Source organism: Lithobates pipiens, unplaced genomic scaffold (genome assembly GCF_037356315.1).
Source record: "Lithobates pipiens isolate NorthernLeopardFrog02 unplaced genomic scaffold, aLitPip1_a1.2 Scaffold_91, whole genome shotgun sequence".
NCBI lineage: Eukaryota > Metazoa > Chordata > Amphibia > Anura > Ranidae > Lithobates > Lithobates pipiens.
Window position 1 is genome coordinate 393,096 of NW_027507914.1, and position 12,836 is coordinate 405,931.

Consider the following 12,836-nt stretch of genomic DNA (forward strand, 5'->3'; position numbering starts at 1 on the left):
CATAAATCTGCATCCAGTCCAAAAGAGAGGGAAAGGATCTGCCACCACCCCCCAAGCGATCCACGCCTGGGTTTAATAGGGCATTAAAGTCCTCCACATAAAGTATTGGTCCAGGGGGTCTGGTCAACAGCTGCAGTGACAATTTGGACAGTACTTCCACCGAAAATGGGGGAGGAATATAAATGTTCACGAGAGTAAACGTCACAGAGGAAATTTGTAAGGTAAGTATAATGAATCTCCCATCTGGGTCTGTGTTAACTTGTAAAGTTTCAGTGGGAAGAGATTTAGCTAGTAAAATGGATACCCCCCTGGAGTAGTTTGTGTGGGTGGAATGATAAGATTGAGCCAACCATGGATGCCTAGGGGTTCTCACTTTAGTGCCAGTCAGGTGAGTCTCTTGGAGGCAGATAATATGGGGATGCCATTTTTTTTAAAACTGAAAAGACTAGGGACCTCTTTTGAGGTGCATTTATACCGCTAGTGTTCCATGACACTATCTTTAAGGGCTTCGCCATTCTAAGTTATACATCATACCATAGTCACATAGCAATGTAAATGCATTCACATTTAAAACCTGATAGGCCGTGCCATCTTGAGCATACCCAATTGCCTTTACAACATACTGTATATTCTTGCCTCTACATAGGCACAAGCTATTATTGTATAAACCAGAAAGAACCAATAAACTGTCCTGGGCAGCGACCTCAAAAAATGCAAAAAAATCAAAAATGACAGTGTCCCAAAAAAGAGGAAAAAAAAACCTTTGCTTCCCTGCCTGCTCGGCCAACCCCAACATATCAAGCCTGGATCCCTGAACTAAAAAACCCTGAAAACCCAGCCTCCGATCTGGGGGAGGACTGTCCTGTGGCCTCGCCACCAACTGGTATGAGGGTTTAATGGAGTCTAGAGTGACTCTTGAACAGTTCTGGTTATGGGGGAAGTAGCATAGTTCAATAGTAGATGGAATAAATTGCATAGTAGACCACCAGTACATTTTATGGGGGGGGGGGGCTCAGATCTAATGATATGAAGGAAGTCCGATCTGTAAGGGTTGAGTGTGACAGGATATAAGTTCTTCTCAGGTCTGCTGTAGGGAAGAGTGGGATATCTTCATGGAAACCCAGACCATTCCGCAGGGGCAAAGTAGAAGAACTCCCGTGTGTAGGGGAAAAGGTGGATCCGTGTCCAGCTCAGGGTAAACGTAGATGGGAATTTTAGGGGTTAGAGCCTCAGGCATTAGACAGCTCTGCGCCTTGGTGGAACTCCATATCGGTCATTGAGCCATGCCATAGCCTCTTTGGGGTTAGTGTAGAAGTGTGCCTTACCATCATGAATGACGCGCAGCTTGGCGGGGAAAAGCATGGCGTAGGAAAGACCCTCTGTGCGTAGTCGGGCCTTTATTGCCGCGAAGGAGATGCGTTGCCTCTGGACATCCACAGAGAAATCGGGGTACGCTGAAATGGTATTGTGATTTTATTTTAAGGGGTCATTCTCCATGGCAAGATGTAGGATAGCAACCTTGTCTTGGAAGTTGAGGAGCCGTGCAATAATGGAGCGGGGTGGTGCTCTAGAGGGTGGGGGGCGCAGAGGGGTGCAATATGCACGCTTATTCACATGGGAAAAGGATGGTGCTTCAGACCCAAAAATGTCCCTCAGTGATTTATAAAGGAACTTTTCAGGGTGAGGGCCCTCTGCATGTTCAAGGGAATCCAACGAATCGCAGGTTGTTCCTACGTGAACGATTTTCCAAGTCGTCAATTTTGGCACGAAGCGCCACCATTTCCCCGGTATGATCCCTCACTGTGGCAGACAGGGGATGGACAACATCCTCAAGGGAGATAATGCGTTCTTCTGCGTCTCCTGCTCTGTCCCTTAAGTTTTGTACATCTTGCTTCAGGAGAAAAAAGTCCATGCAGACTGATGCTATCTGGGCAGTGAGTGAGGCTTTACAGTCCTGGATTGCAAGCATAATGGTGGCTAAAGTAGGTTCAGTGGAGGGGGAGCCTGGGCTGGAACTATCCTCACTGTCCATGTGAGGGTCCTGGGACCGCAGCCAGTCAGGCTGTGTGTCTCTATTAGCAGGGGCAGATTCACTCACCATGTCAGCTTGCTGCTTGTGAAGAGCGACAGTTGGCTGCAGCAGCATGTCATGCTGTTCTGCCTATGTCCCAGTGCCATCTTGCCAGCGGTATCGGGCCCTCTGTTCCGCTGTCGATGCTGTCACAGGTGGCCTGTATTTCACCATGGATGCCAGCATGGGTGTCCGCAGAACTTTTTTCAGGGCAGACATCATTTTAGGGTCACCCATGTGCCGTCCCTTTTTCGACAATGTAATTTTCACATTATCATGGTCAGAGACAGCAGGCGTAGTACAGTTCCTAGGATAAGTAATGGATAATGGCCGACAGGCCCTCTTACCAGGCCCAGCGAAACTACAGCAGTGATGCCTCCAGCTGGATGATCGCTCATTCTGGGTTCCTCGGGGGAGTCTGTGGTCAGTAGTGTAGCATGTCTGTACCCTGGCAGTATCTCAGTCTTTCCCTCTGGTGGCGCTGGGCTGCATGGCTCTCTCTCTGGTGGTGCTGGGCTGCATGGCTCTCTCTCTGGTAGTGCTGGGTAGCATGGCTCTCTCTGTCTGGCACTGGGTAGTGGGGCTCTCTCTCTGGTAGCGCTGGGTAGCGTGTCTCTCTCTCTCTGGTGGTGCTGGGAAGCATGGCTCTCTCTCTGGCGCTGGGTAGCATGGCTCTCTCTCTGTTGGTCCTGGATAGCGTGGCTCTCTCTGTCTGGCACTGGGTAGCGTGGCTCTCTCTGTCTGGCACTGGGTAGCGTGTCTCTCTCTCTGGTAGCACTGGGTAGCGTGGCTCTCTCTCTCTCTCTGGGGGCAGTATCTCAGTCTTTCCCTCTGGTGGCGCTGGGCTGCATGGCTCTCTCTCTGGTGGTGCTGGGCTGCATGGCTCTCTCTCTGGTAGTGCTGGGTAGCATGGCTCTCTCTGTCTGGCACTGGGTAGTGGGGCTCTCTCTCTGGTAGCGCTGGGTAGCGTGTCTCTCTCTCTCTGGTGGTGCTGGGAAGCATGGCTCTCTCTCTGGCGCTGGGTAGCATGGCTCTCTCTCTGTTGGTCCTGGATAGTGTGGCTCTCTCTGGTAGCATTGGGTAGCGTGGCTCTCTCTCTCTCTGGGGGCACTGGGTAGCGTGACTCTATCTCTGGCATTGGGTAGCGTAGCTCTCTCTCTGGTGGTGCTGGGTAGCGTGGCTCTCTCTCTGGCACTGGCTAGCATGGCTCTCTCTGGCATTGGGTAGCGTGGCTATCTCTCTGGTGGCGCTGGGTAGCCTGGCTCTCTGTCTGGCGCTGGGTATCGTGGCTCTCTTTCTACTCTCCTCTCCCAGTCTCCTTTGATTGGCCCTCAGTTATGGCCAATGGGGAAGGAATGGAGCGGGCAGGAAGCTGGGCGGGGAACCTGGTGAGAGCCGTCGTCTCTTCTCCCTGACTGGAGAAAGGGGCGGCGAGCAGGAGAAACCGCTGACAGCTCGCAGCTCGCCTTTCTCCTTTTCTGCTGGACTGAGCAGGGAAAAGAGCTCACAGTCACAGTACACTGATGGGGGGCTTGATAGCTTCCTGATGGTGTCACCTCGCTGGCTGCCTGCACCCTCATAGTGATGCCGCTGTGCTGAATGTGCTGGTCTGATCCCTGATTCCAGGAGGGGGGCACTTGACCCCCCTTGCCCCTACCTGCGGACGCCCATGCATGCCAGCCTGTAATGTTCCCACAGCCGTGGGGAACCATTTGGGACCAGTTTGGAGCAAATAGGGCTCAGGATGCCTGTAGGATGCCGTTCGGGAAAAAATTATCAAATTTTCCTAAAATTTTCCTAAAAATTTTCCTAAAACAAAATGCGTTGTGGGAAATTCCGAGCGTGTGTAGACCATCCCGACGCACAAAATTCCACGCATGCTCAGAAACAAGCAGAAGGGTTGTACTGGCTATTGAACTTCATTTTTCTCAGGTCGTCGTACGTGTTGTACGATACCGCGTTCTTGACGTTTGGAAATTTCCAACAAGATCTGTGTGACCGTGTGCATGCAAGACAAGTTTGAGCCAACATCCGTTAGAAAAAAATCCAGGATTTTGTTGTCGGAATGTCCGAGTGTGTGTACGCGGCATAAGAGTGTGAGAGCTCTACACAGTCATACAACAAGGTCTTTTAGACTCGTCACAGAGTTATGAATCCACCAGGATAAGTCTTCCCTATTCTGGAATGCCGCAACAAACGTTGCAGCCCAGATATAGGAAGTCAGAGACAGGTGATACAAGGTTATTTTTTATCCCAAACAGCCATTAGAAGTGAAGGGATTGTACTATAACCATGCAAAATGGAACCAATGTGTGATCATCAGGTGTTTTTTTTTATTTAATGGGCACCTCTGCTGACAACACATTGGTTCTATTTTGGGGTCCTATCCCCCTTTAGGGTCTTATCTGCCCTTCTGGGTAGTCCAGCTGTCCTTTCCTACTTCTCATCAAGGTCCCAGCTTTACTAGCTGGGGGGTCTATTCTACTGAGCTTTGCTTGAGGTGACTGAAAGACTTCATTTTGGGGATCAGGTCTAGAGAATTCACTGGAGTTGGGTCTGGAAGATATTGGAAGGAGGAATCCAACTATCCAAGGACATCAGTGAGTGTGCTGCTACTACCCCATAGACATTGTTCATGGTGTCCCGGCCACGTTCAGTCCATTATTTGCTTGGACTGTGCTCAGTATCTCTAGGAGGAAGATAGGTGTCCTCAAAATACTACTGAACTTTGTATCTGTAGCACTGACCCCCGAAGGAGCGGCTGGTTTTGTTGGGCTTACCATTACCTTCTTGACCTCGTGTATGTCTAGGGGTTTCCTGAGGTAGATGGCCCAAAGGATTGTAGAAACTGACACTGGATCCGCTCTAAGGATTTTTATTCGCAAAAAAGCAGTAGACAAACACAGTCTCTCAATGAGGGTTTAGGTAGAAAATTCAGGTACTCTTGGAACTTTTCAAAATAGGAAGTCTCTCACTATGGAAATCCAGCGAATAGCCACTCACAACTGGATTCTCACAGCTACCGGATAGATCTCCTCTCACTAGGCCTAGCAGCCGATAGAGTGTTCAGATAAAGCGAAGCCTCTGCCACAGACTTGCATATAGAACATTTCAATAAAGTCTTGGCCACAGACTTGTTGTAGCACACTTGTAGTAACTGAAGGATGTAGACAAATTTAGAGAGCCCTCATACGGTACCAGTATCTTGCAATCGGTCTGGCGATACCATACGAGTGTACATTCACTTGGGGTCTTTCAACTAAGCCTCCAGGCTCTTTCTGCGAAGCCAGCCTTCAGCGTGGTCTTCTCCCGAAGAGCCCTCCCTTGGTTGCTTCCTTAGTTGCTGGGCCTCTCCACAGATGAAACGGCACCGGACCACCTCCGATTCCTCCCTCCAGTTACTTTGCCTTGGGCTAGCCAGCCCCGAGACTCGGAATTGGATGGATCCGCACCCCAGGCCATGAGAGCCATGGGGGGCTGGTCAGGAGCACCAGGACCAAACAGACAGAAAGATCTTCTGGACCGGAAACCCCGAAGCACGTGATGTCAGTACCTTAAGTACCCTCTCCCAGAATGCACAGCAAGATGACACTCCCACTGGGCTGGCTCTGAGAAAAAGTGGCACTCAATGCGCCCAGCTGAACTGCGTTCTCACACTTGCCAGTGATGACAACGCCACCTGTGGCCAAGCAGAACACAGTGCCATCCATCTAGACTGTTACTGAAATCATAATTTGGTATAATTAAACCCAAAACCAAACTGCGGTTCTAGGAACTTTAAATAGAAAAAAACACATAGTGTGTGCTCTTCAGGAGTCGGCGCTACATACCCTTCTCCTATCCCAATATACGTTTTTAATTAACTACTCTGGTCTTGGTCTACACATTTTGAGAAATGATCGACCTCCGAGATAAAATGTGCTAATTCTTACATTATTTGATTAGATGAATTAGAAAACAGGTGATAAAGGTTCTGGTTGGATAAAGTTTTCACGATATTTCACAATAATGATTTATACACATGGGGGGTATATTTGCCTACAAGGGAGGGGGGTGTCTGATGACCATGATGTCTCGTAACTTCTCGACAAAGTACGGTAGATCAATGGAAATGGTACCACATGGAAGTATATAAATTTATCTTCACTTTCAGACTAAATATTATTACCTAACTCATTTATTATTATTTTTTATTGCAAGGTGCATTTGTCTTGGTCAGATCTACGCCTCATACAGTTACTTCTGGTGACTTGTGAAAGTGTCATTGCCTAACATTTCCAAGGAACAGTTGTGATGTTTTCCCTCAGAAGTCACAATGCCTCAAAACTGTGTAAACAACGCAGATAACGTCTGCTACATTTTTCCCTCAGTTTAGGTCGATAGGTATTCTTCTACATATTTTTGGTAGAAAAAAAACACAATAAACGTATATTGATTGGTTTGCGCAAAAGTTATAGCGTCTACAAAATAGGGGATAGATTTATCACATTTTTATTATTCTTTTCTTACTGGTAATGGAGGCGATCAGCGATTTTTATCGGGACTGCGACATTATGGCGGACACATCGGACAATTTTGACACATTTTTGCGACCTTTCACATTTATACAGCGATCAGAGCTATGATAGTGCACTGATTACTGTGTAAATTACATTGGCAGGGAAGGGGTTAAACACTAGGAGGCGATCAAGGGGTTAACTGTGTTCCCTCATGTGTGTTCTAACTGAAGGGGGGAGGGGACTGTCGTGGGGAGATGACAGAGTGCTGTGGTTGGTGTCAGTCGGGCAGTGGATGGTGCCAGCATGGCAGTGGATGGTGTCAGTAGGGCAGTGGATGGTGTCAGTAGAGCAGTGGATGGTGTCAGTAGGGCGGTGGATGGTGTCAGTAGGGCAGTGGATGGTGTCAGTAGGGCAGTGGACGGTGTCAGTAGGGCAGTGAACGGTGTCAGTAGGGCAGTGGACGGTGTCATTAGGGCAGTGGACGGTGTCAGTAGAGCAGTGGGTGGTGTCAGTAGGGCAGTGGGTGGTGTCAGTAGGGCAGTGGACGGTGTCAGTAGAGCAGTGGGTGGTGTCAGTAGGGCAGTGGGTGGTGTCAGTAGGGCAGTAGATGGTGTCAGTAGGGCAGTGGGTGGTGTCAGTAGGGCAGTGGATGGTGTCAGTAGGGCAGTGGGTGGTGTCAGTAGGGCAGTGAGTGGTGTCAGTAGGGCAGTGGGTGGTGTCAGTAGGGCAATGTACCTCGATCCAAAAACCCAAATCAGCTCTACTGAACCCAACCCCATCCAAACTGCTCACAAAGCCACATTGTGCATTCTATAACACTTTCAAGCTCCTTTTGATTACCAAAAAAAAATCCCAAAAAATCCAAAGCAATCCACAGGCACCCCACAAATAGAGAAGAAAATATCAGATAAAGGTTACTGAGTGAGCACAGGACAATATAGTAAATATGCCAGGATGGGACTGCAGAGGGTACAAGACTGCGATCTTCAATGTCCCTGGAAAGACCAGCATGACAAGTCCCACACCGGAAAACTTGTGGACTGTGAACTTCAGGAAAGTTAAGCAATGCTGAGGAAAGGAAGGACCCTCAGCTCTGCACCCACCCAGCGGTTGTGCCCCTTGGCATGCGCGGCAGGAAGGCTCTGTCTGTGCAAACTGCACTCCGGACAGGACACATACTCCATAGCTGTGTGACCAAAGCCCCGTATTTTATTTTTAATATGTTCAGGTGTTTGTAACTATCCTTGCAGGATAAATGTCATTCTTGAAAGAGTGCGCTATAATCTGTTTTGTACCATTTGTTGGTCTTGTAGTAGCACCATCTTGAATCTAAACAGTATGTTTTTGTATTTTGTTTGTTGGGGTTAAGTCTCCTTTAAAGGGGTGTGGCAGTGGGGGCGTGTCCTATGCCTACATACGTTTGGCAGTAGGTGTCCCTCATTCCCATCTCAAAATGTAAATGTTGGGAGGTATGTATACTCGGCTTGCAGAGGGGAAGAGGCCGGGGCTGTGTGTCTGCAGACTCTGCACTGAGCAGACACTGGTGCGCTTCGCCACCCCCACCCCCCGCCTCACAGCACACTGTGTGCTTTACACAACACCGCACCGCAAAACTCACACAGCGCCGGGGACTCGGGCAGAGCGCTGAACAGCGCAGGCAGGGGAGGGAGACACCTGCACTGGAAACCCCATTCAAAACCCGCACTGTCCGGGTGAAGAGGGTTTCCATAGGTGCCGGAATGGCAGACAAAAAGCCCTGAATTGATTAATTATCAGATGAAGTAACTCTTGATGTCTTTACAGGTAAACAAGATGTTCAATGTCAGCAGTGAAATGGAACCAACCACGGTTTACAGCCCTGAGAATTTGATCACAACCCTGTTTTTTTCTCTCACCACTCTTGTGGGTGTCCCCGGCAATGCTCTGGTGCTTTGGGTTACTGGAGTGAAGATGGAGCGGACCGTGACCACTGTTTGGTTTGGGAACCTTGCTCTGGCCGATATCATGTGCTGCTTGTGTCTTCCATTCCTTGTAGTGCAGTTCTTCTACTCCTCATGGCTGTACGGACCTGCTCTCTGCAAGATGTTATTTTTCATCCTCTTCCTTAACATGTTCACCAGTGTCTTCACCCTGGTGGCCATCAGCATTGACCGATGGATTCTGGTTGTCCATCCCGTGTGGGCCCGAAATCACCGAAGAATCAAAATGGCGTGGATGATATGCTTGGCTATTTGGATGTTGTCCTTCGTGATGTGTCTGCCTATCGCCATCTACAATACATATGACACCTTTCATAACATCACCATCTACAATACATATGACACCTTTGATAACATCACCTTCTGCTATTCAGAACCTCACATAATAGAGTCCCTCTCTCTCACATGTGCAACGTTTGGATTTCTGATTCCTCTTATTATCATTTGTATCTGTTACATTCATCTGGCTTTTGCAGTAAAAAATATCAGATTTTCTGAAGTAGGTAGAAAAACCATCAAGATGTCAATAAGTGTTATTGTCGTGTTTTTCATCACCTGGGCCCCCTACCACATCATCAGAGTAACCGTGCAATACACTCACAATGATGTACTGGGCATCCTGTACCTTCTCTCACAGCCTCTGGCCATGTTCAATAGTTGCATCAACCCAATACTCTACGTCTTCATGGGGAGAGATATGAAGCAGAAGCTGAGACAGTCTATTGGTGAGATCATACAAAATATATTTAGGGAGAACTTATTATCTCCACCAGGCAATGAGGACCAGCGCACCCCAGAAGAAGAAGAAGGACTCCCGATATAATGTATGGAATGGATTTGTAGATGTTTTAGCACGTTTTTAGCTTTATTAGTGATTATAATGAACTGCCTTCTCAAAATATTATCATTGCGTTTTAGGGCGGCCATACTGTATGTCATGAATAAGTCACATGGCATCAGGGCTTAGTGCTTATTGGCCATTCGGGGTGATAGGTGTTATCAGTATATGTGCAGCCCCCCTTCCCCCTCCAAGTTGTCCAATCTGTCCACCGATCACTAAGCTGGAACAAGTCTGCTTATCTGTAAAGTCAGAAATCTTTATCTCTACTTGTTCAGGGCATGGGACACATAGTAGTGAAGCAAGAGGATAAAGATGACAGCCAGGAAACTGGCTTCTGCAGATCTAAAATAACAATGACATATACAGTGTATATATACATTTATACTACCCACCAAAATAATAATAATAATAATAATAAATTGCTTTTTTTAAGCAGGAACGTGGAGGAACGAGGTTCCGGCACCTCCTGCACTAAATGTATGTAATGACAACGGGTGCTGGGGTGTCCTAAAGGGCTATTAAAGCTGGCTGCTTAGGGATCTATTGTTATTGGGGGCATCAATTGTTGTGGGTGGGGGGAGGGGGTCTATTTTTCTGGGAAAGTCTATGGTTGCTGGGGGGGGGGGCTTTTTTTCGTTGTTTGGAGTTTCTTGGTTGCTGGGAGGGGTCTACAATTTCAGAAGGGGTCTACTGTTGCTGCCTGCTAGAAGGTTTATTCATACTGTATATATATTGTTGCGGGGGAATCTATTGTTGCTGGAGGGTCTATTGTTCCCGAGGAAGTGTACTGTAGGTGTTGGTAATTTTATTGTTGCTGTTGTTGGGTTCTATATTTGCTGAAATGGATCTATTGTTGCTGGGGGAATTTATTTTTGCTGTTTAAATCTATTGTTGCTTGGGGATTTATTGTTGCTGAAGGTTTCTATTGTTGCTGAGAGAGGGGGTCTATTGTTGCTGGTTGCAGGGGATCCATTTTACTGGTTTTCTTGTTATTATTAGCACATTCCATATATATTACTTAGCATCACAAATTAACCACTTACAGAGCACCCACCATCGTTTTATGTCGCTACTTTGAAGAGGAATATTGTTGTTATGACAGCTACCATAACCCCGGTATCCTCTTCTTCAGCGGGCGGTCCTCTTTCAGATAAAAGTGGGAGTGGGGGAGGCAATCAGATCCTTCTTCCAGTTAGGCATGGAGACAAGTGAGGGGAAGATTTTTTTTTTAATAGTGTAAAAAAAAAAAAAAAAAAAGGTAAAATAAAAAAAAAAATGTAAACGCGCCCCATCCCGCCAAACTCACGCGCAGGAGCAAACGCATACATGAGTAGCGTCCGCATATGAAAACAGCGTTTAAACCACACAATGTGAGGTATTGCCGCTATCAGTAGAGCGAGAGCAATAACCATAGACCTCCTCTCTAACTCAAAACATGCAATCTGTAGAATTTTTTAAACGTCGCCTATAGAGCTTTTTAAGGGTAAAAGTTTGTCGCCATTCCAGGAACGGGCGCAATTTTGAAGTGTGAAATGTTGGGTATCAATGTACTCGGAGTAACATTATCTTTCACAATATAAAATTGGGCTAACTTTACTGTTGTCTTATTTTTTAATTAAAAAAGTGTATTTTTCCCCAAAAAAGTGCGCTTGCAAGACCGCTGCGCAAATACAGTGTGACATAAAGTATTGCAACGACCGTCATTTTATTCTCTAGGGTGTTAGAAAAAAATATTTATATAATGTTTGGGGGTTCTAAGTAAGTTTCTAGTAAATAAAATGTTTTTAACTTGTAAACACCAAATCTCATAAAGAGGCTCGGTCCTTAAGTGGTTAATACTTGGTTGAATATTCTCCAAAAGGGGCGGTACTGAGAGGCGGGTAGCGGGTGGAACTAAGGGACATTGCTCGGAGGTGGGTAGGGGGCGGAGACAAGAGGTGACTCAGAAGTTGGGAGTACCTGCACCTATTCTGTGAGAAAAATTCCCTGATAATAATATAATAATAATAATAATAATATAATAATAATAATCTATTTCAGTCACTCGGGTTAAAAACAGAGGATTTTGTTGCTACGTTTGTAAATACTGTCCATGTAGAAGCCGCACTGCCGCATGAAGGCACCTCTGGTAAGTGTGGTCTGATACCCTGGACTATCTGAGTTCCCAACTATGGGACATATATAGCAATTCACAAACAGAGAGCAGGCTCACCTAGAGGAAGCAACACACCAGAAGTCCAGACATCTCCTTTACAAGACACCTGAAGATTCCCAGTGATGTGTCTGCACCGAATCCCCAAAAAAATAAAAAAATGGTGAGAGCCTCGATCTGCAGGTACATGTGAGCACCCCAATACACAACACAATAAAAGAGAGTCCCCAGCACATTTTTAACCCCTTCAATACCGGGCACTTTCACCCCCGTCCTGCCCAGGCCAAATTTCAGAGCTGTCACATTTTGATTGACAATTGCTCGTCATGTAACACTGTATATATTTGATATTTTTATCCTTTTTCTTTCTTCACATAAATAGAGCTTTCTTTTGGTGATATTTAATCACTGCTGAGGTTTTTATTTTTTTGCCAAATAAATAAAAAAAAGATTGAAAATTTTGAAAAAAACATTGTGTTTTTTTTGTTTCTGTTTTAAAATTTTGCAAATAAATAATCTTTCTTCATAAATGTATTTCCTTATATAATATGTATTGTATTCTGCTACATTTCTTACGTGAAAATAACTCAAATCAGTGTATATTATTTAATCTGTTATGTATTTATACATGGTGATCATATCCCCCTTATGTATTTATAGATGGAGATCATATCCCCCCTTATGTATTTATACATGGAGACCATATCCCCCCCCCCCCCTTATGTATTTTTATGTGTTGATCATATCCCCCTTAATCTCCTGTTCTCAAGAGAGAATACATTCAGTTCCTCTAATCTTTCCTCATAGCTGAGCTCCTCCATACCTCTTATCAGTTTGGTTGCCCTTCTCTGCACTTTTTCCAGTTCCCCGATATCCTTTTTGTGAACTGGAGCCCAAAGCTGAACTGCATATTCCAGATGCAGTATAGACGTAGATTTACTCTACACAAATATTAGACAACATGATGCCTTGAAGGCCGTGGAATGGGTCCTAAAAGGATCATCAGAACTAGAAGATCCACAAGAGAAATGTATTATCGAAGCCTTAGAACTGGCCATGAAGAGCAATTACTTTTGGCATGATAAATCGTACTTTCGCCAACATAAAGGCATATCAATGGGTGCAAAGTATGCACCTAGTGTGGCAAACATTTTCTGAAGTAAGTGGGAACAAGAATAGATCTATGACAAATTTAGGCCAGGCATAGCATTATATAAAAGGTATATCGATGATGTAATTATCCTGTGGAGGGGATCGGAGGAAGTCTTGAAAGGGTTCTTAGACGAGTATATAT

General features: G+C 46.0%; 1 pseudogene; it reads left to right on the forward strand.

The window, feature by feature from the left end:
• The first annotated feature begins 8,403 nt into the window (after window positions 1-8,403).
• On the forward strand, window positions 8,404-9,394 carry LOC143973678 (C3a anaphylatoxin chemotactic receptor pseudogene; annotated as a pseudogene).
• The last annotated feature ends 3,442 nt before the right edge of the window (window positions 9,395-12,836 follow it).